Source organism: Capricornis sumatraensis, chromosome 7 (assembly GCF_032405125.1).
Source record: "Capricornis sumatraensis isolate serow.1 chromosome 7, serow.2, whole genome shotgun sequence".
Lineage (NCBI taxonomy): Eukaryota > Metazoa > Chordata > Mammalia > Artiodactyla > Bovidae > Capricornis > Capricornis sumatraensis.
In genome coordinates, this window is record NC_091075.1 from 108,901,703 (window position 1) to 108,927,117 (window position 25,415).

General features: G+C 41.6%; 1 non-coding gene across 1 annotated transcript; it reads left to right on the forward strand.

The window, feature by feature from the left end:
• Nucleotides 1-1,255: 1,255 nt before the first annotated feature.
• On the forward strand, nt 1,256-1,327 carry TRNAC-GCA (transfer RNA cysteine (anticodon GCA)). The gene has a single exon. It is a non-coding gene; the product is annotated as a tRNA-Cys (tRNA).
• The last annotated feature ends 24,088 nt before the right edge of the window (nt 1,328-25,415 follow it).

Genomic DNA, 25,415 nt, shown 5'->3' on the forward strand with positions numbered 1-25,415 from the left:
ATTGACAGGTGAATTCTTTACCAGCTGAGCCACCAGGGAAGTCCCCCGATAGCATAAGCTCTATGAAGGCAGAAACCAAGCCTGTCTTGTTAACTGCTGAATCATTTTCCCTTTACACAGTGCCTTGATATATCAGGCACTCCAAAAATATTTGTTGAAAAAAAAAAAAAAGTTTCCAAACTTCAGAGATGAAAGAGGAAAAAATCCAGGCAAACTAGAGTTGTGCCTTTCAGTTCAACCTAGCTAAAAATCCTTCACATTATTGAAGAAGAAATTGACATTTACACTAGAAATCTAACTGTGCATTATTTATACAATATATTTGTTAGGAAGACAGTAAGCCGGAGTTCTCATTTTGTGGGTGAATTTTACATTCTTACCTACATGGGATGTGTTGTCCTAAATTTTCCTGAACAAACCGTTTTATAGATGTGTCTAGATTCGGTAGCCCCTACCTGATTATTTTGTTAAACATTGTCCCCAGAATGGAGACTGCATTTATGTGCTCCCTTTATACAAGGGAGACATGGCTAATACTTGTTAATGCTTTTATTAGTAGCACAAACCTAGCTGTTGAGTACTTATTATGTATTAGTTATTGTTCTAAAGTATCTATATCAATCATTGGAGACCACAACCCCTGTATGAAGTCAGCACTATTATTATCTTAATTCATTAATTTATACACCAGACACATATTGGGTTCTTGTCACATACAACACATTGAAATGAAAGTGAAAGTGAAAGCCGCTCAGTTGTGTCTGACTCTTTGCAACCCCACGGACTATACAGTTCATGGAATTCTCCAAACCAGAATATTGGAGTGGGTAGCCTTTCTCTTCTCCAGGGGATCTTCAAAACCCAGGGATCGAACCCAGGTCTCCCACATTAAAGGCGGATTCTTTACCAGCTGAGCCACAAGGGAAGCCCGATGCATTGAGATAGGCATTAGGAAATATGATAGGGATTAAAATAAGTGTAACATTTTGGCCCATTGGAATTTACTTCCTAGCAGAGCATAAGAGAGCAATAAGACAAACATCAATTAAGCTAAATGTTAAGAGTGTTACAAACAAGTGTAGCAAGGGAGGGAAAAGGGAGTTCTGGGTTACCCAATTTTTCAGAGAGAGTTCAGCGAGGGCTTTACTGATAAGGGACATATGAGCAGAAATGGGGAGAAGGGAAGAGAAGGAGCCATTCAGATATCTGGGGGAAATAGCATGAAGAAAATCTCAGGCTAGGGACATGTTTGGCTTCCCTGGTGGCTCAGAGGGTAAAGCATCTGCCTGCAATGCAGGAGACCCAGGTTCGATCCCTGGGTTGGGAAGATCCCCTTGAGAAGGAAATGGCAACCCACTCCAATATTATTGCCTGGAGAATCCCATGGACAGAGGAGCCTGGTGGGCTACAGTTCACGGGGTTGCAAAGAGTCGTACATGATTGAGCAACTTCACTTTCACTTTCACTTTCAGGGACATGTTGGAATATTTGGGATCAGGAGTAAATTTCATGTAGTTAGAGTACAGGAGCTTCCCCATTGGCTCAGCAAGTAGAGTCCATGTGCAATGCAAGAGACACAGGAGATGCATGTTTGATCCCTGGATCGGGAAGATCCCCTGGAGAAGGAAATGGTAATGCACTCCAGTATTCTTGCCTGGAAAATCCCATGGACAGAGGAGCCTTGTGGGCTACAGTCAAATAAATGGGTTCAAAGAGTTGGACATGACTGAGCAATCATGCATAAATACATAGAGAACAAGAAATGAGTGAACAAGGGGAACACTGTGAAGGAGGGAACAATTAACATGGGTCTTACAGATTATTTTGTGAAAGGCTCATTCTGAATGGCAGGGGATATTATTGGGGGCTTTGAGATGAAAATGACATGAGCTGGTTTGCATTTTAAAAGGGTATTCTGGTTTCAGTAGTAAAGAATTCACCTTCCAATGCATGAGACTCAAGAGACTCAGGTTCGATCTCTGGGTAGGGAAACGCCCCTGAAGTAGGAAATGGCAACCCACTCCAGTATTCTTGCCTAGAGAATTCCATGGACAGAGGAGCCTGGTGGGCTACAGTCCATGAGATCACAAAGAATCTGACGCGACTGAGTGACTGAGCACAGCAGAGCACCCAGCAGAGAATAGATTGGATGAGTCAAGGGCAGGGCTAGGAAGCCCAAGTAGGGGACCATGGCAGTAATCCAGAGAGGTGGACAGTGGCTGAGACAGGATTGTACTGGTGCAGGGGATGAGAACTGCTTGGGTTCAGTGGTTTGTTTTTTGGTTGTTGTTCTTTTGGTTTATTTATTTTTTGAGGGGTAAAGCCCATGGGATTTGCTGATGAATGGAATATGGACTATGAGAGAATAAGAGAAATCAAAGATGACTCTAAAGCATTTGTGCAACTGTAAATGTTGAGTTGCTATTTACCAAGATGGGAAAGAAAGATGAAAGGCCAGCTTTAGGATAAAAGATGGTGGGTTTAAACTTGGACAGTTTTGTCTTAGGTTCCTGTTGCAGAGCCAGTAGAGATGTTAAAGAGGGATTGGATATATCTGGAGTTCAGGAGACAGTTTGGGAGTCACAAATTTGAGAGACTTCAACATAGGAATGGCATTCAGTTCAGTTCAGTTCAGTCGCTCAGTCGTGTCCGACTCTTTGTGACCCCATGAATCGCAGCACTCCAGGCCTCCCTATTCATCACCATCTCCCAGAGTTCACTCAGACTCACGTCCATCGAGTCCGTGATGCCATCCAGCCATCTCATCCTTGGTCGTCCACTTCTCCTCCTGCCCCCAATCTCTCCCAGCATCAAAGTCTTTTCCAATGAGTCAACTCTTCGCATGAGGTGGCCAAAGTACTGGAGCTTCAGCTTTAGCATCATTCCTTCCAAAGAAATCCCAGGGTTGATCTCCTTCAGAATGGACTGGTTGGATCTCCTTGCAGTCCAAGAGACCCTCAAGAGTCTTCTCCAACACCACAGTTCAAACGCATCAATTCTTTGGTGCTCAGCCTCCTTCACAGTCCAACTCTCACATCCATACATGACCACAGGAAAAACTGTAGCCTTGATTAGATGGACCTTAGTCAGCAAAGTAATGTCTCTGCTTTTGAATATACTATCTAGGTTGGTCATAACTTTTCTTCCAAGGAGTAAGCATCTTTTAATTTCATGGCTGCAGTCACCATCTGCAGTGATTTTGGAGCCCCCCAAAATAAAGTCTGACACTGTTTATACTGTTTCCCCATCTATTTCCCATGAAGTGATGGGACCAGATGCCATGATCTTTGTTTTCTGAATGTTGAGCTTTAAGCCAACTTTTTCACTCTCCTCTTGCACTTTCATCAAGAGGCTTTTTAGCTCCTCTTCACTTTCTGCCATAAGGGTGGTGTCATCTGCATATCTGAGGTTATTGATATTTCTCCCGGCAATCTTGATTCCAGCTTGTGTTTCTTCCAGTCCAGCGTTTCTCATGATGTACTCTGCATAGAAGTTAAATAAGCAGGGTGACAATATACAGCCTTGATGTACTCCTTTTCTTATTTGGAACCAGTCTGTTGTTCCATGTCCAGTTCTAACTGTTGCTTCCTGACCTGCATACAGATTTCTCAAGAGGCAGGTTAGGTGGTCTGGTATTCCCATCTCTTTCAGAATTTTCCAGTTTATCACTGTGTGATCCACACAGTCAAAGGCTTTGGCATAGTCAATAAAGCAGAAATGGATGTTTTCTGGAAGTCTTGCTTTTTCCGTGATCCAGCGGATATTGGCAATTTGATCTCTGGTTCCTCTGCCTTTTCTAAAACCAGCTTGAACATCAGGAAGTTCACGGTTCACGTATTGCTGAAGCCTGGCTTGGAGAATTTTGAGCATTACTTTACTAGCATGTGAGATGAGTGCAGTTGTGCGGTAGTCTGAGCATTCTTTGGCGTTGCCTTTCTTTGGAATTGGAATGAAAACTGACCTTTTCCAGTCCTGTGGCCACTGCTGAGTTTTCCAAATTTACTGGCATATTGAGCACAGCAGTTTCACAGCATCATCTTTCAGGATTTGAAACAGCTCAACTGGAATTCCATCACCTCCACTAGCTTTGTTCATAGTGATGCTTTCTAAGGCCCACTTGACTTCACATACCAAGATGTCTGGCTCTAGATTAGTGATCACATCATCATGATTATCTGGGTCGTGAAGATCTTTTTTGTACAGTTCTTCTGTGTATTCTTGCCACCTCTTCTTAATATCTTCTGCTTCTGTTAGGTCCAGACCATTTCTGTCCTTTAATGTGCCCATCTTTGCATGAAATGTTCCCTTGGTATCTCTAATTTTCTTGAAGAGATCTCTAGTCTTTCCCATTCTGTTGTTTTCCTCTATTTCTTTGCATTGATCACTGAAGAAGGCTTCTTATCTCTTCTTGCTCTTCTTTGGAACTCTGCATTCAGATGCTTATATCTTTCCTTTTCACCTCTCTTCTTTTCACAGCTATTTGTAAAGCCTCCCCAGGGAGCCATTTTGCTTTTTTGCATTTCTTTTCCATGGGGATGGTCTTGATCCCTGTCTCCTGTACAATGTCATGAACTTCATTCCATAGTTCATCAGACACTCTATCTATCAGATCTAGACCCTTAAATCTATTTCTCACTTCCACTGTATAATCATAAGGGATTTGATTTAGGTCATACCTGAATGGTCTAGCGGTTTTTCCTACTTTCTTCAATTTAAGTCTGAATTTGGCAATAAGGAGCTCATGATCTGAGCCACAGTCAGCTCCTGGTCTTGTTTTTGTTGACTGTATAGAGCCTCTCTGAAAAATGAAGTGCGCTTATCTGGGAAATAAGAAGGAGGAGTGATTCAAGAACTGAGACCTGGAGCAGTCAGTATTTGGGTGTTGTGTCCATTCAGGGAAATAGATGCTTGGGCAGGATAAGGGGCTCCTTAGGGATTTTGCCAGTGAAAGATAAAGAGGGAAGATGCAGGAGAGGGTGGGAAAGCCTTCAGGCCACAGAGCAGCCCTGACACCTCTGAATGGGCAGAGTCCAGATGAAGCAGAATCATTAATAGGCAGAGTGAGACTCTGACTACGATGCAGTTTTGACAATGTCTTGGCAGTCCCACGGAGGAGATCCACAATGAAGCTCACCCTTTAACAAAGCCCCAGGTTGGACACATGGTGTGTGTATCCATGTTCTGTCATTGACTAGGGCCACTGAAGGGCATAGGGCTTCCTTCACAGCTCAGTTGGTAAAGAATCCGCCTGTAGTGCAGGAGACCCTGGTTCGATTCCTGGGTTGGGAAGATCCACCGGAGAAGGGATAGGCTACCCACTCCAGTCTTCTTGGACTTCCCTGGTGGCTCAGCTGGTAAAGAATCCACCTGCAATGTGGGAGGCCTGGGTTCGATCCCTGGGTTGGGAAGATCCCCTGGAGAAGGGAAAGGCTACCCACTCTAGCATTCTGGCCTGGAGAATTCCATGGACCATACAATCCATGGTGTCGCAAAAGAGTTGGACATGACTGAGTGACTTTCACTTTCATTTTCTTCATTGAAGGCCGTGGCCTCAGCTTGAATTCTGCAGTGGAAACCGGGGGCGGTGCTGCTGAAGGCAGATAGCTAGTGACAGTGCTGTTGGCTTTTTATCAAGTTCTTTCTTCAAGATCTGAGCAGCATACCTCCATGGTGGCCAAAGTTAGGAATTCACCCATGAGAACTTTGAAGCCCAGAAAGACGAGGTAACTAGTCCAACATCACACAGCAACTAAGTGGCAGCCTGGCTGCAGATCTGATTTTTAACCAAAATGCAGGGCTGATTCCCTCCAGTGAGCATATATGTGAGTGTCAAATAATGAATTGGATTTTATTTGCCATTGTACAAGGAACAACAATCATTGGTTTGAGGCAGCCTCAAGGGAAGAGGTGGACCTACTCAAAGTCTCCTTTTTTTCTTTGGTGCTGAAATTTTCTTGGAATGTTTTCTCCATCTTCCTCCCCACCCAGTTCCCCACAGTCAGGCATATAAACCCTGCCTGTTTGATCCCTGTGCCAAGTTTGTGAAATATTAATAGATAACTAAAAAAAAACCCGCTTCCTCCTTCATGAAGCTTTCTTGGGTTCTTAAGCAAAAGCAACATTTAACACTTCTAAAGTTTTGTAATACTTTAATCTGATTGTCATTCATGACTTCATGCCTGCAGTGATAAACATGTTCTTCCCATCTCTTCATCATCAGCTCTTGGTCCTCAGGTGCCCTTGAGGGATCAAGGTACAAGGCATGACCCATTGTAGGTCAACAACTGCTGCTGTACAGTCACAAGACTTCTTCAGTCTGTCCTGCTTTCTGAATGAACTCTCTGTGCCTTTTTCAGAAGCTGACATTTCTATTAGGTGTTGCAGTGGTTAAGAATCCACCTCACTATGCAGGAGATGCAGAAAACACGGGTTCAATCTCTGGGTCAGGAAGATCCCCTGGAGAAGGAAATGGCAACCCACTCCAGTATTCTTGCCTGGAAAATCCCATGGAGAAAGGAGCCTGGTAGGCTATTGTACATGAGGTTGCAAATAGTCAGACATGACTGAGCCATTTCTCTTGAAATTACTGCCTTTTCTCCAAAGTTCAGCCAAAGAGCTCCCTTCTTCAGAAAACTTCCTCTGCCATCTCCTAGGAGTCTCATCTAGATATCTCTACTCTGTGTTCCCACTCACACCATATTAGCATCTTTCAAAGACTCTTGACAATGACCTCAAGTTAGAAATATATTTTACATCATGACTTGGTGCACAAGCCGACACATAGACAGCTTCCCACGCAATTGAAATGCAATTGTCTCAACAAAATTCTTGCATCTTTACTGCTGTGCAATGCCCACTGATATATTCTGGTCTGTTTTATTTCTTTTTAAAAAAAATGCTGTCTGCAGCCTAGTAAATTGATTTAATGACCTGCCAATGGGTCTCAACACACAGCGTGAAAAACACTGCCCTCTATGTACCTTCATTAATACACCCTGCTCACAATACTGACATCATTAGTATATTTGTCTGTTTCCCCCGGCAGGCAGTAAACTCTGAGGGTAGGGATCATATCTTATTCTTATTTTCTCTTCTATTTTAGCACAAGTAAATGTCTGAGGAATGAATAAGTGAGTGCAGGCAGGCTCTAAAGTCTTGACAACCGCCTACTCCGAGTTTGAAAATGTAACAGAGTTTCCAGGATGCTGAAATGTTTACCTTAGACTTAGCAGAAACTTCTCTCTTGCCCCATGGATGTTTGCCTCCATTATGTCCTGGGTGCCAGTGTTAGAGTTAGCCCAGTAGGCTTACTATTCTGGAAAGTTCTCTTTTTCCTCTTTATTTGTGTTGTCAGAACAGGAGCTACCATGAACATACAGAGCTACTTCTCTGGCCTTAGTTGATGGTCCAAGGGTGGACAGCCAACATGAGGTGAGCTTCTTTCTTTCTTTTTTTAAAAACATTTTTTTTTCTTGATATATAGATGCTTTACAATGTTGTGTTAGTTTCTGCTCTACAGCAAGGTGAGTCAGCTGTGCCTATGCATGTGTGCCCTCTTTTTTTGGATTTCCTCCCCATTTAGGTCTTCACAGAGCACTGAGTAGAGTTTTCTGCTGTAGAGTAGGTTCTCACCAGTTATCTGTTTTCTGCATAGTATCTATAGTGCATATATGTCAGCCCCAGTTTCCTAATTCATCCCGTTCCTCCCTTTCCTCCTTGGTATCCGTATGTTTGTCCCTTCTATTTTGTAAATACGATGATCTGCACCAATATTTTTCCAGATTCTATATATATGTGTTAATATAAGGTGTTTGCTTTTTTCTTTCCAACTCACTTCGTTCTGCATGACAGACTCTAGGTCTATCTATGTCTCTACAAAATACCCAACTTCATTTCTTTTCATTGCTGAATAGTATACCATCGGGGCTTCTCTGATGGCTCATTTTGGTAAAGAATCTGCCTCCAATCTGGGAGACCTGGGTTTGATCCCTGGGTTGGGAAGATCCTCTGGAGAAAGGAATCGGCTACCCACTCCAGTATTCTTGCCTAGAGAATTTTGTGGACAGAGGAGGCTGGTGGGCTACAGCCCATGGGGTCACAAAGGATTGGACACGACTGAGCAACTAGCGCTTTCAATTTCACTTTCAGGGTTCCATTGTATATATGTAAGTTCCTTAAAAAACTAAAGATAGAACTACTACATGACTCACCAATCCCACTACTGGGCACATACCCAGAGAAAACCACAATTCAGAAAGATACACGCACCCCAACGTTCATCGCAGTCGATTTGCAATAACCAGGACATGGAAGGAACCTAAATGTCCATCCACAGAGGAAAGGATAAAGAAGAGGAAAGGATAAAGAAGAGGAGGTAAGCTAATTTCTAAATCTGTGACCAGAATGAATATAAGTCAGTCCCTTTCAGAAGGTGAGAGATGTTTCCTACTACGTGGAGTAAGTCCACCTCTAGCAAGATATTGAGGGTCACGTGGGACTATAGGTACAAACCAAGATAGGGATAAAAAGAGAATGTCTTCTGGCAGCCTTCTGTGCTCCTGGTTTCAGGTTCCTTAGAAACCAATAAGTCCTACATTTATCCCCTCACCTTATTTAGCCCCTTTGTTCAAATGCTCCAATATTTGGTCCATACCAAATTCTTGTTTTACTTTTGCCAATTGATGCTGGTTTCTGTCACTGGGAAAATTCTAAAATTACATGAGTGACTTGTCAAGAAGTCCCAGACAAGCATCTGATCAGGTGCACAGTGACTGGTGGGTATTAATAAGGCCCTGTTCTAGGCACCACCATCACCTTAACTCCTCCAGGAAGTGAGTCCTGGAATATTTTGCATGCGAGGGGAAAGAGTCTTCAGTTCAAACCAAGAGAAGCATCTAGGTTGTGCAAGAAAGGGCAGAAGGGGAGATTTTTCTTCCCACATATACACCAGTACAATACATTCTGGTGTTTTGTTCCTCAATGTTTTCATCTATAGAATCAGCACAGTTCTAAATTTGGTTGTGAAGATTAAATAAGGTTGTGAACAGGAAGGAAGGAACACAGTTTCTGACCTACAGTAAATCATTCCATATAGGTCTTTGGGCTCCTCATTTCCTTGTAAAAGGCACTGATGTAGTCTTCTCATTTTAAATCATGGCTTCTTAACATATATATGTGGAATCTAGAAAAATGGTACAGATGACCCTATTTCCAGGGCAGGAATAGAAATGCGACAAAGAGAATGGACATGTAGATGCGGGAGATGAAGGGGATGGTGAAATGGATTGGGAGCCTGGGATTGACACATGTACACTACCATGCGTAAGTTAGGCAGCTAGTGGGAACCCACTATAAAGAGTAGGACACGCAGCTAGGTGCTCTGTGATGACTTAGATGTGTGGGATGGGACTGGGGTGGGAGGGAGGTCCAAGAGGGAGGGGATATATTTATACATATAGGTGATTCACTTCATTGCACAGCAGAAACTAACACAATATTGTAAAGCCATTATATTCTAATTTTCAAAGCCTTGTTGTCTTTGATAAAGCAGAGATGTCCTATCCCAGTGGTTCTTTTTATTTAGCTTTCTAGTCTCTTCTCATTTGCTGAACTGCTTTATCTCCTCATGATTTGAATGTTTGTTCTGAGTCATAAATAGTGATAATGACTCCACATTAGATAAAGACGTTCTTATTTTTTTAGAGCAGTCCTAGAAAGACTTGTAAATGGTCTGGCATAGCATGGGTCTTGATGACAGACACTTCCCTGGATAGAGCATCTACCCCCATTGACCAGGACAAAATTGTTTGTCCCTCTTTGCTAGAAAGATCTTGAAGTAGCTTGTCTTGCAGAGCCTGATACTGAACTGTCAGGGAAAATTGAGTTTCTGAACCTGCCATGTTGTGTAGTGGCCAGAAGCCCTCTGTGGGGGACAGCCTGTGTGTGTTAGCCACTTTTGAGTTCTGACCTGTGTGCATTTGTCTGGGAAACTCAAGATTCTACCTTTGAGTCCTGGGGGAACCTCTGCCACCTAAGCCTGTCAGATGGAGGTCACTTTGGGCCGGGTTACTGCTCTGCGTTCTGGACATGGCTGGCATAAAGCTCTGTCTGCACCTTGGCCCAGGAAGTTATCGGGTGGGAAATAAGGTGATGGGGATAGTTCCATGTCTTTCTTCAGTGTATAATGAGTTCCTACACTGGGAGAAGCGCATAGAGGGTAAATCCAAGTTAAGATAGAAAATACAAAAGATGTGACTTATAATCTAGACCCAATGGGGGTGGGCAGCTGGGGTAGACTGGGGAGTGAAGATGTACCAGAATCACTTGTGAGACTCTGATCACATTGCCCAAGACCCTCCACCTTGAATCCTGACATTTAAAGACACTGTCAGAATAAACTTGGCTGAGGGGCATTTTTCTGTGATTACATCATTGACAATTAAAAAAAAAAAAAGTCTCCCAGATGATTTCAGTATACTGCTGCCACTCTCAGGGAAATAATTTTTCCCTGTCCATTTCCTCGCTCACTAATAGCCTCCTCTGCTATCCTGGCTGTGGGCTCAGTACATTGTTCTTATAGTTACATAAGAACTTTCAGGTGGCACAGGGGTAAAGAACCTCCCTGCCAATGAAGGAGACACAGAGATGAGGATTCATGAGGGTTCATGATCCGTGGGTCGGGGAGATCTCCTGGAGGGGGCAATGGTAACTCACTCCAGTGTTCTTGCCTGGAGAATCCCATGGACAGAGGAGCCTGGTGGGCTACAGTCCATGGGGCCACAAAGAGTCGGACCTGATGAGCACAGGCGTAATAGTACGTAAGAGAGAAAAGTGGGTGATGCTGGATTTGGCCCTGGAATTGAGTGTTTCTGGGCTCTTGTCAACTTTCTTTTGACTATTATCCCAACATTTCCAAACTCAGAACTGTTTGCTCCCCACACCCCCAAATCTCTGTGCACCAGAGGCTGTGATTCCCTTGCAATCGATGTCACTAATATGGAGTGACAGAGGCATAAACTCAAAAGATGACTCTGATATCACTTTGTTCATTCAGCTCCCACTTATCTGTAGATGGAAATGGCAACTCACTCCAGTGTTCTTGCCTGGGAAATCCCATGGACAGAGGAGCCTGGCGGGCTACAGTCCATGTGGTTGAAAAAGCGTCAGACATGACTGAATGACTGAACACACACAGAACACACACAATCTGCAGATTGAGAATCAGGACCCAAAGAAGGAAAGCGGGATCTTTAAGATGAACAAACCTGTTAGGGAAAGAAGAAGGCCTAGCACTTTAGTTGCCAGAACTGACTTCGTTTTTCGATTGTCTGATCATGGTTATAACTACTATTAGGTCATGTGATCTTGTCCAGTGATCAACACTAATAGGAATATAACCTGTCAACTGACTGCACAGATCGCCTTTGCTGTTATCTCAACATCATGCATGTCCAGGATGAACAAAGAAAAATACCTTGTTAAAGGATCCAACTTAGAAGTATAGAAGATGAAGTAAATATACTATAGAAAGCTACTCAAAGATATAGTCAACAATGGTAGTGTTTTTTATGCAGACTTTAAAAAAAGAATAACAACAGCAAAAGGCTACAGCAACAAAGCCAACATTGATATGCAGACGTGAATTTTACCCCAATATAGATGGCAGAATCTCTGTTTTCCTTCTTGAGAATTATTCCTCCTCCATTTTCCTGCATGTGATCTGAATACACAGGGAAGCGAAGATCATGACCCAAGACTGGCATTTTTGTTCTCTTGGTGTGGCTGTAACAAATGATCGTAAACATAGAGGTTTACCATTCTGGAGGTCAGAGGTCAAATGGTTCTCTTGGGGCTAACCTCATGGTCTCAGCAGGCAGGCTGTTTCCTTTCAGAGGCCCCAGGAAGAGAATATGTTCCCTGTCTCTTTCAGATTGCGCAGCCTGCTGGCCTTTCTTGGCTTGTGGTTATTTTATTCTAATTTCTGATTCCATTGTCATGCTGCCTGACCTCTGACCCTTCTGCATCCCTCCTATAAGAATGCTTGTAATTCCACTGGGGCACGCAGATCATCCAGGGTAATCTTTTTCTCTCGCAATCCTTAGTCAAATGACATCTGAAAAGTTCCTTTTGCCTTGTAAGGTATCCAATTCACAAGTTCCTCAGATCAGTGAACATTTTTTGGGGGCTACTAATTGGCCTCCCATAATTAGTCATTCAAAGCATCAAATTCCCTAAGCAATTGTCATTGCTTTGGGTGAGCAAGTGACCCAGGTTGAGCCAGTTGGAAGGACTACTGGGAGTTGTGCATGTGATAACAGGAAGAGGCTCTCTGCTGGCATTAGGGTTGTAGGGGATTGGACCAACATCGCTCCGCTGCAGTGTCCTGCCACCTGGTGGGCACGGCTTGTCTCTGAGTAGGAACCGCCCCATTGATTGGTTCTGTCCAGGTCTACATTCAGACTTGACATTTTGGAAATAAATGTGCTTCCATATGCTGAAGTCAATTGAATTTTTTGTTGTTGTCATTATTTGTAATAAAAAAAGTCCTCCTAGTCATAAATAATAATAATTTTATTGAGTTCTTACTTTTTACCCAGGACTCCCCTAAGAGTTTTACATGGATCATCTCACTTTACCCTCACAGGGCCCTGTAATAAGTTGGTGGCTTTCATTATCCTCACTTTGCATGTAAAAGTTTGAGGTCTACAGACTTTGAGTCCCTAGCTTAGGGACTCACAGCAGGTAAAGGGAATGTCCTGGATATCCCAGTTTGTTTTCAGAGATTTAGTTAAGTTCAGTTGCTCAGTCCTGTTTGACTGTGCAACCCATGGACTCCAATATGCCAGGCTTCCCTGTCCATCATAAACTTCTGGAGTTTACTCAAACTCATGTCCTTCAAATCAGTGAGACCATCCAACCATTTCATCCTCTGTCATCCCCTTCTCTTTCTGCCTAAGCAGTCAGTTCTTTGCATCAGGTGGCCAAAGGATTGGAGTTTCAACTTCAGCATCAGTCCTTGCAATTAATATCCATGGCTGATTTACTTTAGGATTGGGTCTACTTGCAGTCCAAGGACTCTCAAGAGTCTTCTCTAACACCACAGTTCAAAAGCATCAATTCTTCAGTGCTCAGCTTTCTTTATGGTCCAACTCTCAAACCGATACATGACTACTGGAAAAAACAAACCTTTGACTAGATGAACTTTTGTTGCCAAAGTAATGTCTCTGCATTTTAATATACTGTCTAGGTTAGTCATAGTTTTTCTTCCAAGGAGCAAGTGTCTTTTAATTTCATGGCTGCAGTCATTATCTGCAGTGATTTTGGAGCATCCCTAAAACAAAATCTGTCACTGTTTCCATTGTTTCTGCATCTATTTGCCATGAAGTAATGGGACCAGATGCCAGGATCTTAGTTTTTTGAATGTTGAGTTTTAAGCCAAATTTTTCACCCTCCTCTTTCACGCTCATCCAGAGGCTCTTTAGTTCTTCACTTTCTGCCATAAGGGTGGTGTCATCTGCATATCTGAGGTTATTGATATTTCTGCATCCAATCTTGATTCCAGCTTGTGCTTCATCCAGCCTAGCATTTCCCATGATATGCTCTGCATATAAGTGAAATAAGCAGGGTGACAATATACAGCCTTGACATACTCCTTTCCCAATTTGGAACCAGTCTCTTGTTCCATGTCCAGTTCTAACTATTGCTTCTTGACCTGCATACAGATTTCTCAGGAGGCAGGTCAGGTGGTCTGGTACTCCCATCTCTTTCAGAATTTTCCACAGTTTATTGTGATCCACACAGTCAAAGGCTTTGGCATAGTCAAAAAATCAGAAGTAGATGTTTTTCTGCAACTCTCTTGCATTTTCGATGATCCAGCAGATGCTGACAATTTGATCTCTGGTTCCTCTGTCTTTTCTAAATCCAACTTGAACATCTCGAAGTTCACATGTCATGTACTGTTGAAGTTCGGCTTTGAGAAATTTGAGCATTACTTTGCTAGCGTGTGAGATGAGTGCAATTGTGTGGTAGTTTGAACACTCTTTGGCATTGCCTTTCTTTGGGATTGGAATGAAAACTGACCTTTTCCAATCCTGCAGCCACCACTGAGTTTTCCAAATTTGCTGGCATATTGAGTGCAGCACTTTCACAGCATCATCTTTCAGGATTTGAAATAGCTCAACTGGAATTCCATCACCTCCACTAGCTTTGCTTGTAATGATGCTTCCTAAGGCTCACTTGACTTCCCATTCTAGGATGTCTGGCTCTTGGTGAGTGATGAGTGAGTGATGAGTGATGTGTGGTTATTTGGGCCATGAAGGTCTTTTTTGTATCGTGCTTCTGCATATTCTTGCCACCTCTTCTTGATATCTTTTGCTTCTGTTAGGTCCATACCATTTCTGTCCTTAATTTTGCTCATCTTTGCATGAAATGTTCCCTCAGTACCTCTAATTTTCATGAAGAGATCTCTAGTCTTTCCCATTCTATTATTTTCCTTTATTTCTTTGTATTGATCATCAAGGAAGGCTTTCTTATCTCTCCTTGCTATTCTTCGGAACTCTGCGTTCAAATGTATCTTTGGGTATCTTTCCTTTTCTCCTTTGCCTTTAGTTTCTCTTCTTTTCTCAGCAATTTGTAAGGCCTCCTCAGACAACCATTTTGCCTTTTCACATTTCTTTTTCTTGGGAATGGTCTTGATCCCTGCCTCCTATACACTGGCATGAGCCCCTGTCCATAGTTCTTCAGGCGCTCAGTCTATCAGATCTTATCCCTTGAATCTATTTATCACTTCTACTGTATAATTGTAAGGGATTTGATTTAGGTCATACCTGAACGGTCTAGTGGTTTTCCTTGCATTCTTCAATTTCAGTCTGAATTTGGCAATAAGGAGTTCATGATCTGAGCCGCAGTCAGCCCCTAGTCTTGTTTTTGCTGACTATATAGAGCTTCTCCATCTTTGGCTGCAAAGAATATAATCAATCTGATTTCGATATTGACCATCTGGTGATGTCCATGTGTAGAATCTTCTCTTGTGTTGTTGGAAGAGAATGTTTCAGAGATTTAACCACTCTGCTAAAAATAAGCTTTGCGATATTGAAGGAAAAGCCTGGGTAAAATGGTAGAGTATCTATAATAAAACTGTAAGAATGTAAGCAAACTCTGCTAACAACCATTACAGGAAGAGGCAGTATCTCTTGGGAGCACTAAGAGACATTTTTAGGGGAGGAGTATATTCTATTTTTTTGTATAATTGGAGATATCATTTTTAAAATGGAAAACAGTGTTTATTTAGCCAGAGAGAAACTCTTTCCTTGCCAAACTGTGCTCGAGTGTCAAGTTTGTGATCCTAAGTATAGCAGACAAGGTTTTGAAGTTTAGTATAACAGTGTGCTAATTGCTGCATTTATACTCATTCTTCCTGGGAGTTGGGCTGGAAATGTACAAGTGTGCATCACCCATCGTGCTGGTGACACGAATAGGAAATTTACATATTTTTTCTGGCAGAGAACTGGAGTAACATGTCTCGGATAGATAGAATAATGGCAGAGTTTTGAAATGACCTTGTTTTCTAGCTATATAAAACTTAAAGGTACATACATATGTGCATTCATGTACAAACACATACAGAAGTCTACCCATAATTTTACCATAAATGCTTTTTCAGCTTGCCTTGTAGATAGTAACTTGGTTCATGAATTCCTCTTTCACTTTTCTTTCTCAGTGTCACTAGCTTGAGGTGACATGAAGTTGACATTTGGAAGGTAGGTACTGTGGACCAGGCATCAGTCAGTTCAGTCACTCAGTCGTGTCCGAGTCTTTGCAACTCCATGAATCACAACACGCCAAGCCTCTCTCTCCATCACCAACCCTCGGAGTTCACTCAAACTCATGTCCATTGAGTCGGTGATGCCATCCAGCCATCTCATCCTGGTTGGCCCCTTCTCCTCCGGCACCCAATTCCTCCCAGCATCAGAGTCTTTTCCAATGAGTCAACTCTTCGCATGAGGTGGCCAAAGTACTGGAGTTTCAGCTTTAGCATCAGTCCTTCCAAAGTACACTCAGGACTGATCTCCTTTAGGATGACCTGGTTGGACCAGGCGTACTGTCAAGTAATTTAATCACATCATCTCATTTAATTCTCACAAAAACTCTATGATATGGGCAACTTTTATTTTTTGGATGATGAACCTGCAGCTGTGAGGTTATGCAATTTGCTCCAGGACACAGGGAATGTAAGGGTGAGAGCCGAGACTCAAAGTGTCACAGAACACAAATTTGTGTGACCATACATAGTGAAGGCAAACAATTCTGAAACGTTGGCATATAGAGCAGAAAAAGGTTTACTGCAGGGCCGTACAAGGAGAGAGGTGGCATGTGTGTCTGCGTGTGTGTGCGTGCATGCGCACACTCAGTTGCTTAGTTATGTCTGACTCTCTGTGGCCCCATGGACTGCAGCCTGCTAGGCTCCTCTGTCCATCAAGTTTTCCAGGAAAGAATATTGGAAAATATTTGTATGTGTAAGGAAAGAGGTTGTTCATGACCACCCGCCAAACTTTGAACTCCCTAAAGGCTTTCAGTAAAATATTTTTAAAGACAATGTGGGGAGGGGCAAGATTGGTTGTTGCAAACTTCTTGATCCAGGAATCTTTTGTTGGGGTAGGTCAGGTCACAATGTTTCTGTAAACTTCTAACAAAACCAGTGCCATTCTCCATTCTGAAACTTTTTCAGTTCAGTTCATTTGTTCAGTCATGTCTGACTCTTTGCAACCCCATGGACTGTAACATGCCAGGCTTCCCCATTCATCACCACCTCCCAGAGCTTTCTCAAACTCATGTCCATTGAGTCAGTGATGCCACCCAACCATCTCATCCTCTGTTGTCCCCTTCTCCTCCTGCCGTCAGTCTTTCCCAGCATCAGGGTCTTTTCTAAGGAGTCAGCTCTTCACATCAGGTGGCCAAAGATTGGAGTTTCAATTTCAGCATCAGTCCTTCTAATGAATCTTCCTTTAGGTTGGACTGGTTGGATCTCCTTGCAGTCTAAGGGACTCTCAAGAGTCTTCTCCAACACCACAGTTCAAAAGCATCAGTTCTTCAACACACTCAGCTTTCTTTATAGTCCAGCTCTCACATCAATACATGATTACTGGAAAAACCATAGCTTTGACTAGATGGACCTTTGTTGGCAAAGTAATGTCTCTGCTTTTTAATATGTTGTCTAGGTTGGTCATAGTTTTTCTTCCAAGGAGCAAGCATCTTTTAATTTTGTGGCTGCAGTTACCATCTGCAGTGATTTTGGAGCCTCCCCCGAAATAAAGTCTGTCACTGTTTCCGTTGTTTCCCCACCTATTTGCCATGAAGTGATGGGACCAGATGCTATGATCTTAGTTTTCTGAATGTTGAGTTTTTATATATAAATGGAAAAGTGCTGTACTCTTACAGGTAAGAGCTTTGAGAATAGGCTATCCTATATATTTCAGGCTCGAGGCAACATTTTTTTTTAATTTCTATTTTTAATTGGAGGATAATTGCTTTGCAATGTTGTGTTGGTTTCCTCCATAGGACAAAGAGAACCATCTGTAAGTATACATGTATCTGCTCCCTTTAGAGTCTTCCACCCACCCCACCCTCCCCATCTCACCCCTCTAGGTCACCACAGAGCACCAGGCTGAGCACCCTGTATTATACAGCAGCTTCCCACTAGCTGTCCATTTTATGCATATAATGTATATATTTCAGTGCTACTCTCTCAATTCGTCTGACCCTCTCTTTCCCCCAGTGTGTCCACAAGTCCACCCTCTGTGTCTGTATCTCTATTACTGCCCTGCAAATAGGTTCATCAGTTGACCTCTCTCACATTCCCTCTCTCTTTCCTCTCCTTAACCCTTCCTATCCTTCCCTGTTTTTCTAGTCCCCCAGTCCTGGATGCAGGAATTTGGTCTAAGGGCCCTCAGCCTGAGCTGAGGATTGGAGACTGATCAGCTCCTCTTGGCAGATAACTCAAATTCTGGTCTGGTTCTGGTCTGGTCTGATTTCTGGTAGGGCTGAGTTCCAGTCCTCCCTTCTCTGGAGGCCCAGGGAAAAGTCCCACAACACCTGGGTATCTGTAGGTGGCAGGAGACGTCTGTAAGGCCACCCCTTTTGCCCCCCTCTCCTGCCTCCTCCCCCTTCTTCTTTCAACCTGGCTTCCTTTCCTCCCTTGAAATCTTTGATGTTAGTACTTGGAGCTGAAGTTCTATGTCTCTATAGGAGGTATTCTTGTATTTAAGGGCTTCTCTGGTGGTGCAGAGGTTAAAACGTCTGCCTGTAATGTGGGAGACCTGGGTTCGATCCCTGGGTTGGGAAGATCCCCTGGAGAAGGAAATGGCAACCTACTCCAGTACTCTTCCCTGGAGAATCCCATGGACAGAGGAGCTTGGTGGGCTACAGTCCATGGGTCACAAAGAGTCGGAAACGACTGAATGACTTCACTTTCACTTTCACTACCGTTTTCCTAGATTCCATACTGTTGTTCATTGTTCAGTTGCTAAGTCATGTCTTTATGACCCCATGGACTGCAACATACCAGGGTTCCATATATATGTATATATATATTATATATATATATGTTATTACACGGTACTTGTTTTTCTCTTTCTATCTTATTTCACTCTGTGTAACAGGCTCTAGGTTCACCCACCAACATTCTTCAATGGAAGCAAAAGCAATACAAAAATCAAAGTAAAAGACACCGATCTACTATGGAGTCAGATTAGTTCTTCCCTATTACAGAACTAGGGTCTTTTTGATCTCAAAGATCATATTCCTTTCATTATACATTTCTGTGGAAATCCTGTAGCTTTGCACTAAGCATCACATGACTTAGTATTCAAATGTGAGCCATCTTCAATCGTTCTTACGTTGTTTTATTTATATTTATTACAACCACACAGCCTGTATCTTACACAGCATCTACCACTGAGAAGTGAGACTTAGGTGACCATGTGAGCTTTAGAATTAGATTCGAATCTGTTCCTGGCCATACTAAAGCCTGATTAGTTGATGTTGGGCAAGTTGTGTAACTTTGCTAGACTTTGGGTTTCATCATCTGAAATTAGGGAAAATAATTGCATCCTCCGTAGATTGCTGAGTACATTAGTAAAGACATGCATTCAAAGTTTATGACATTAGAAGCTGGGTAATTGTTCATTTTTCTTTATCCTTTCAGAATGTTGGAACAGCTCATGAATGTGGCCTAATATATTAGCTAAATTAAACTTAAATCCTTTTTTCCTATTTGCTGATCCCATCCTTCTCTCTCTCTCTCTCTCTCTCTCTCTCTCTCTCACACACACACACACACACACACACACACACACACACACCCAAAGCATACCAGAACCAGGATTAACTGGCCTTCTGATAAAAATACTCCGTCTTTCAGGGCTTCCCTGGTAGCTCAGCTGGTAAAGAATCTGCCTGCAATGCAAGAGACCCCGCTTCTATGCCTGGGTCAGGAAGTTTCCCCTGGAGAATGGATAGGCTACCCATTGTAATATTCATGGGCTTCCCTGGTGGCTCAGATGGTAAAGAATTCACCTGCAATGCAGAAGACCTGGGTTTGATCCCTGGGTTGGTAAGATCCCCTGCAGGAGGGCATGGCAATCCACTCCGGTATTCTTGCCTGGAGAATCCCCATGGACAGAGGAGCCTGGCAGGCTACAGTCCATGGGATCACAAAGAGTTGGACATGACTGAGCGACCAAGTGGTACGCTCTTTCACAAAAAATGTGTTCCAGAACCAGGAATAACTGGCCTTCTGATGAAAATACTCTTTTAGGCAAAGACAGAATTCATGCACTGGATCAGAGTTGTGTGGCAGTTTCATTTTTATAGTCTGGTGAGTGGCATATTTTGCTTCTCTTGTTTGCTTTTATCTTGAGGTCACAGAAATGATGCCATACATTATCATAAGTGCCCACCCCCATCTCCCAAACATCTGTGCTCAGAGCATATGTCTGCTGAGACAAGTGGCTTCATCTCGCTGCTATCTGGCCTCTCACGTGCTAGCTGCTTTGAAGCATGGTACATTTATTTTAACCAGCTCTGCCAAATACTGACAAGTTTAAGGGGGAATTAGGAAGAGAAAAATCTTTGTTTTCCATCTGGAAAGAACTCCAACATGTTTATTAGCCATCATCATCCCCCTTAAATCATCAAGGTTTAAGTATGTTCAAGAGTCCCTGGGCCTGAGGTTAAGTTATTACCACTGGTTTATCTTGAGCAAATTTTGACTTGTAGACACACACCCATGTGGTTTGAATTTCTTCCATCGTAGGCTTAAAATATGAGAATGTAATTAGCGAGTCTTGAAGTTGAATGAATTTATGAGCATGCAAACTCTTGAGATAAGCCAAGTGCCTGTGGCAGCATACCACCCCAAAGGGAGGCTTCTCAGGGATTTCCTGAAAAAGGATTTCCTTCTATAGCCCAGCAGGATAGTTGTTAGAGGTTCTCCTTAGAACATTATCTGGGTAAGAAGTTTGACCCCTAGGAGGTGATCTCGATACATCCTTCTTTCTCTCCCCCAACATCAGGTCTTGTGGGTTATCTGTCATTCAGGCATCCAGTCTCCTGCCACTCTCAGCTCTTTCTCACTCTTTAACCTGTTTACCCTGCAGCCAACTATTTTTTTTTTTTCCAAACACAAATCTTATTACATAACAATCTACTCATCGTCATACCCCCATAATACAGCATGCCTGCCAGTATTAGATGCTCAATAACTAATCATCCCAGGCATCTCTGCTGGCTCAGTCGTAAAGAATCCACCTGCCAATGCAGTAGACACAGGTTCGATCCCTGGGCTGGAAAGATCCCCCAGAGAAGGAAATGGCCAGCCATTCCAGTATTCTGTGAGGAATCCCATGGACAGAGGGGCCTGGCAGGCTACAGTCCCTGGGGTTGCCGAGGAGTCAAACATTGTTTAGGGACTAAACAGCAACAGCACCACAACTCATCAGCACACAACTGATGAATGGCTGAATAAGTGGACTATGAACTATGGCCTTCTAGGTAAGTCTCACCTTCGTTTTCCTTGCTTGAGATAATGCTCAATACTATTCAAGGCGATCAAAGGAACATGACATGTGATTTAGGGCCTTGTGAACAGTACCATAGACTGGCAAGGCTGCTTGATTCAGTAAGAATTTTATTTTCCAGTAGACTAGATCTCTTTGAAAGAAGTTAATAAAGGAAAAGAACCTTCCTCTAATGTTAAGAAAATCTTCATTCTTGAGAGCCAATATGATACCTTGAGACTCAGCTAGAGATGTTTGAAAAGAGAGCATATGTACTCATAGTATTAGTGCCAGTTGGCAATGATTGAAGTCAGTAAATGAAAATCATGTTAAGACAAGTTCTAAAACTCTGTTACACTAAGAGGCAAGTTCTGTGTGCTGGCGGAGCAGGGAGGAGGGACAGGGAAGATGATATACGAGGTTAACTGATAAACTTGGCACTCCTCTGTATAACAATTTAACTTGAGTGGTGGTGGAAGTAGGGAAACATGTAATGTTTATGCTTCCCAAAGTTTCTGTCGTATCCACCAAATCCTTGTTTTAATTTTGCACAGTTTCATATTTAATTTATTTTATATGCCTTGTTTATGTTTTGATAATAAAAGAAAAAAAATTAATTCCCACACATCAGATCAATTTTCTACAGCAGTTTATTCAAATTAGATTTTTGTTGTACAAACATGTAATTCTGCTGTTTCATTTTCTATCTCAGTGAGTTTTTTTGAGTCACTTTGGGCATTTGTTTTATGTGATTTTAGCACTAAACTCTTTAAATCAACGCATCTTCAGCCTTGCCTTGTTTTCTCATATTGTGTATTAAATTTATGAGGAGGGGTGCTTGGAATCCTCGTGAAAGATCTCAAAGCCTACTTACTGTCTGTTTCAAAATTCTAGGGCTGTTTCAAATAAAGATTATGACTCCCTGATGCCATTTTTGTTTTCTGGAAGTTTCCAGTAGCTTTCCTTTTCTTTTTAAACTTTTTTTTCTTGAAAACTGTGCCCTTGTCATATGATCATTCTCTCTCAGTCTCTGTAGTGCAGAGGGTGCCTCAACCTCACCACCAAATTCTAGAATTTTCTCAGTGGTGTCTTGTCCATGAATAATTGTTGGTTGTTCTTCTTGTTGGGTGCGTGTGTGGTGGGGGGAAGCAAAGTTGGGAATAAACTGTCACCATCTTGGTGATGTCACTCTTGCCAGTCTTCATTTTCAAGCATTATTCTTATTCTGTTTAATTCTTTTTTTCTCATAGCATCCTTCTTTCCATGACCTAGTTGAATCTAAACTGTGTGTTCTCTAAAATGGCTTCACAGCACCCTGTTCTCTGGGCTTACATTTATTGCTGTCTTGATTTAAATTTACTATCTTTATTTTTTAAGCCACGTCTTTCTCTTAGTTTTTATTTTCAATTTTGCTGGAGTATATTCTCAAGTAACTTCCTAGGAGTGAATGTTTGGAGTATATATTTCATACATTCTTGTCTGTCCTGACAATTGGCCTTCATATACAATTCTGAATTTGAAAATTATTTCTCCCTTATTACTTTGGAATCCTCTCTCTATTGTTTCGTGGCATCCTGTGTTCTTAATGTATCTGAAGATACTCTGTCCTTTCTTTCTAAGTCTTTCGGCCATGCCACGTGGGCATGTGGGAACTTAGTTCCCTGACCAGGGATGGAACCCGTGCCCACTGCATTTGCAGCACAAAGTCTTAGCCATTGGATTACCAGGGAAGTCCCCTGTCCTTCACTTCTTTATAGGTAACCTATTTTTCTCCCTGTGATTGTTAAAACTTTGTTTACTCTTCAGTGTACTGAAATTTCTTCTTTTTTTCTTAATTTTATTTTATTGTGAGAAGAACCAACATAAGACCCAGCCTATTAACAAAGTTCTGAATGCGTAATGCATCACTGTTGACTATAGTTACAATGTTTTAGAGCATATTTCTAAAGCTTATTCATCTCATTTGACTGATACTTTATGCCTGCTGATGACTGCATCTCCGTTTACCCCTGCCCCCAGTCCTGGGCAGCCACCACTGCACACTCTGATTCTATGAACTTGAACAGTTTAGAACCCTCCTGCAAGTGGAATAGTGCACTGTTTGCTTTTCTGTGACTGGCTTTTTAAAATGAAGCACAATGTTCTCATGATTCAGTCATACTATTGAATATTGCAAAGTATCCTTCTTTGTAAAGGCTGAGTAATGTTCCATTGTGTGTATAAACCACAGTTTCTTTATCTATTTATCTATAAATGTGTCTTTAGGTTGTATTGCCTATGGTAAGTAGCGCTGCAGTGATCATGGGAGCGCTAATATCTCTTCAAGATCCTTATTTCTATTCTTTTGGATAAACATTGAATGTGTGACTGTGGGATCATATGATAGTTCTTTTTTTGTTTTTTTGAAGAACTTCCATACTATTTTCCATAGAGGCTGCACCATTTTGCATTTCCATCAACTGTTTAAAAGGGTTGCAGTTTCTCCACATTTCACCAATACTTGCTGCCTTTTTATTTTTTATTTATTTTTGATAATAGCCATTCTGGCAGGTATGAGGTGATATCTCATGGTGGTTTTTATTTGCAATTAGCAACATTGACCTTTTTTTTTTTTTTTCCATTTACCTACTGACCATTTGTATATCTTCTTTGGATAAATGTTCATTTAAGTCCTTATTTTAAAATCAAGTTAAATGTTTGTTTGTTTTTCACCACTGAATTGTTCCTTATATATTTTGGAGTTTAATTTGTTATGAGTATGTGATATGGTCCAATTGTTGGTAATCCCTTAAAGTTCATATTTTGAAATCCTAATCCTCAATATGATGATATGAGTAAGTGAGATTTGGGGAGGTACTAAGTTATGACGGTGGGCCCTGCATGAATGAAATTAGTGCTCTTATAAGTTCTGGAGTTTGTGTTGTTTTCAATGGAGTCTTCATGGTTTTCCATATATAAGATCAAAGGTGGGGGTGAAGTCGCTCAGTCGTGTCCGACTCTTTGCGACCCCGTGGACTGTAGCCTACCAGGCTCCTCCTTCCAGGGGATTCTCCAGGCAAGAATACTGGAGTGGGTTGCCATTTCCTTCTCCAGGGGATCTTCCCAACCCAGGAATCGAACCTGGGTCTCCGCATTGCAGGCAGACACTTTAACCTCTGAGCCACCCTTGTAAATGGGAACAATTCTACTTTTTTTCTAATTTATATGCCTTTTATTTCTTCTTCTTGTCTAAACACTCTAAGACGTACAGTTAAGTGTTGAATAGAAGTGGTGAGAGTCAGCAGGTGTCCTTGCTTCATTCCTGTTCTTAGAAGAAAGACTTTCAATCTTCTGCTGTTGACTATGACATTAGCTTGTCATGTATGGCCTATATTATGTTGAAGTAATGTCCTTTTATTTCTAGCTTGTTGATCGTGTTTATTATGAAAGGTTAAATTGTGTCAAACAAAATTTTGATAAATGTTTTCTGCATCTATAGGCACAATAATGTGTTTTTTGCCTTTTGTTTTGTTTAATGTACTGTGTCACATTAATTAACTTTTTTTATGTTAAACTATCCTTGCACCCCAGTGATAAATTTCACTTAGTCATGGTGTATAATTTTTTAAATGTGCTGTTGGTTTCAGTGTGCTGGTATTTTGTTGAGAAATTCTGTATCTGTGTTCATTATGGATGTTGGCCTGTAGTCTTCTTTTCTAACTGTACGTATGTTTGGTTTTGGTACCAAAATATTACTGGGCCCATAAAACAATTTTAGAAATGCTTCATCCTCTTCAGTTTTTTGGAAGAATTTGAAAAGGATTGACAGTAATTCTTCTTTATATATTCGGTAGAATTCTCCTGCGAAGTCATCAGATCCTGAGCTTTTTGTTGTTGTTGGGAGGTTTTGATTACTGATTCAATTTCATATGAGTGATATGTTTGCTCAGACTTTCTATTTCTTCATGATTTTGTTTTACCAAGAGATGTTTCTAGGGATTTATCCATTTCTTATAGGTGATACCATGTGTTGGCTTATAATTGTTCATAGTAGTTTCCTGTGATCCATTTTATTTCTGTGGTATTATATATAATGTCTCCTCTTTCATTTCTGATTTTATATATTTGAGTATTTTTCTATGTTTCTTAGTTAAACTACTGAATTATCAATGCTGTTCATCTTTTTTGAAAACCAACTCTTACTTTTGTTGATTATTTTTCTATTTTTTATTTATTTTTGCTCTAATATTTGCTATTTCTTTCCTTCTGCTAACTTTAGGTTTCATCTTTCTCTCACTTTCTTAGATGGAAATTTAGGTAGTTTATTTGAGATCTTTCTTCTTTATTAATAGAGCTATTTATTGTTGTGAACTTTTCTCAACC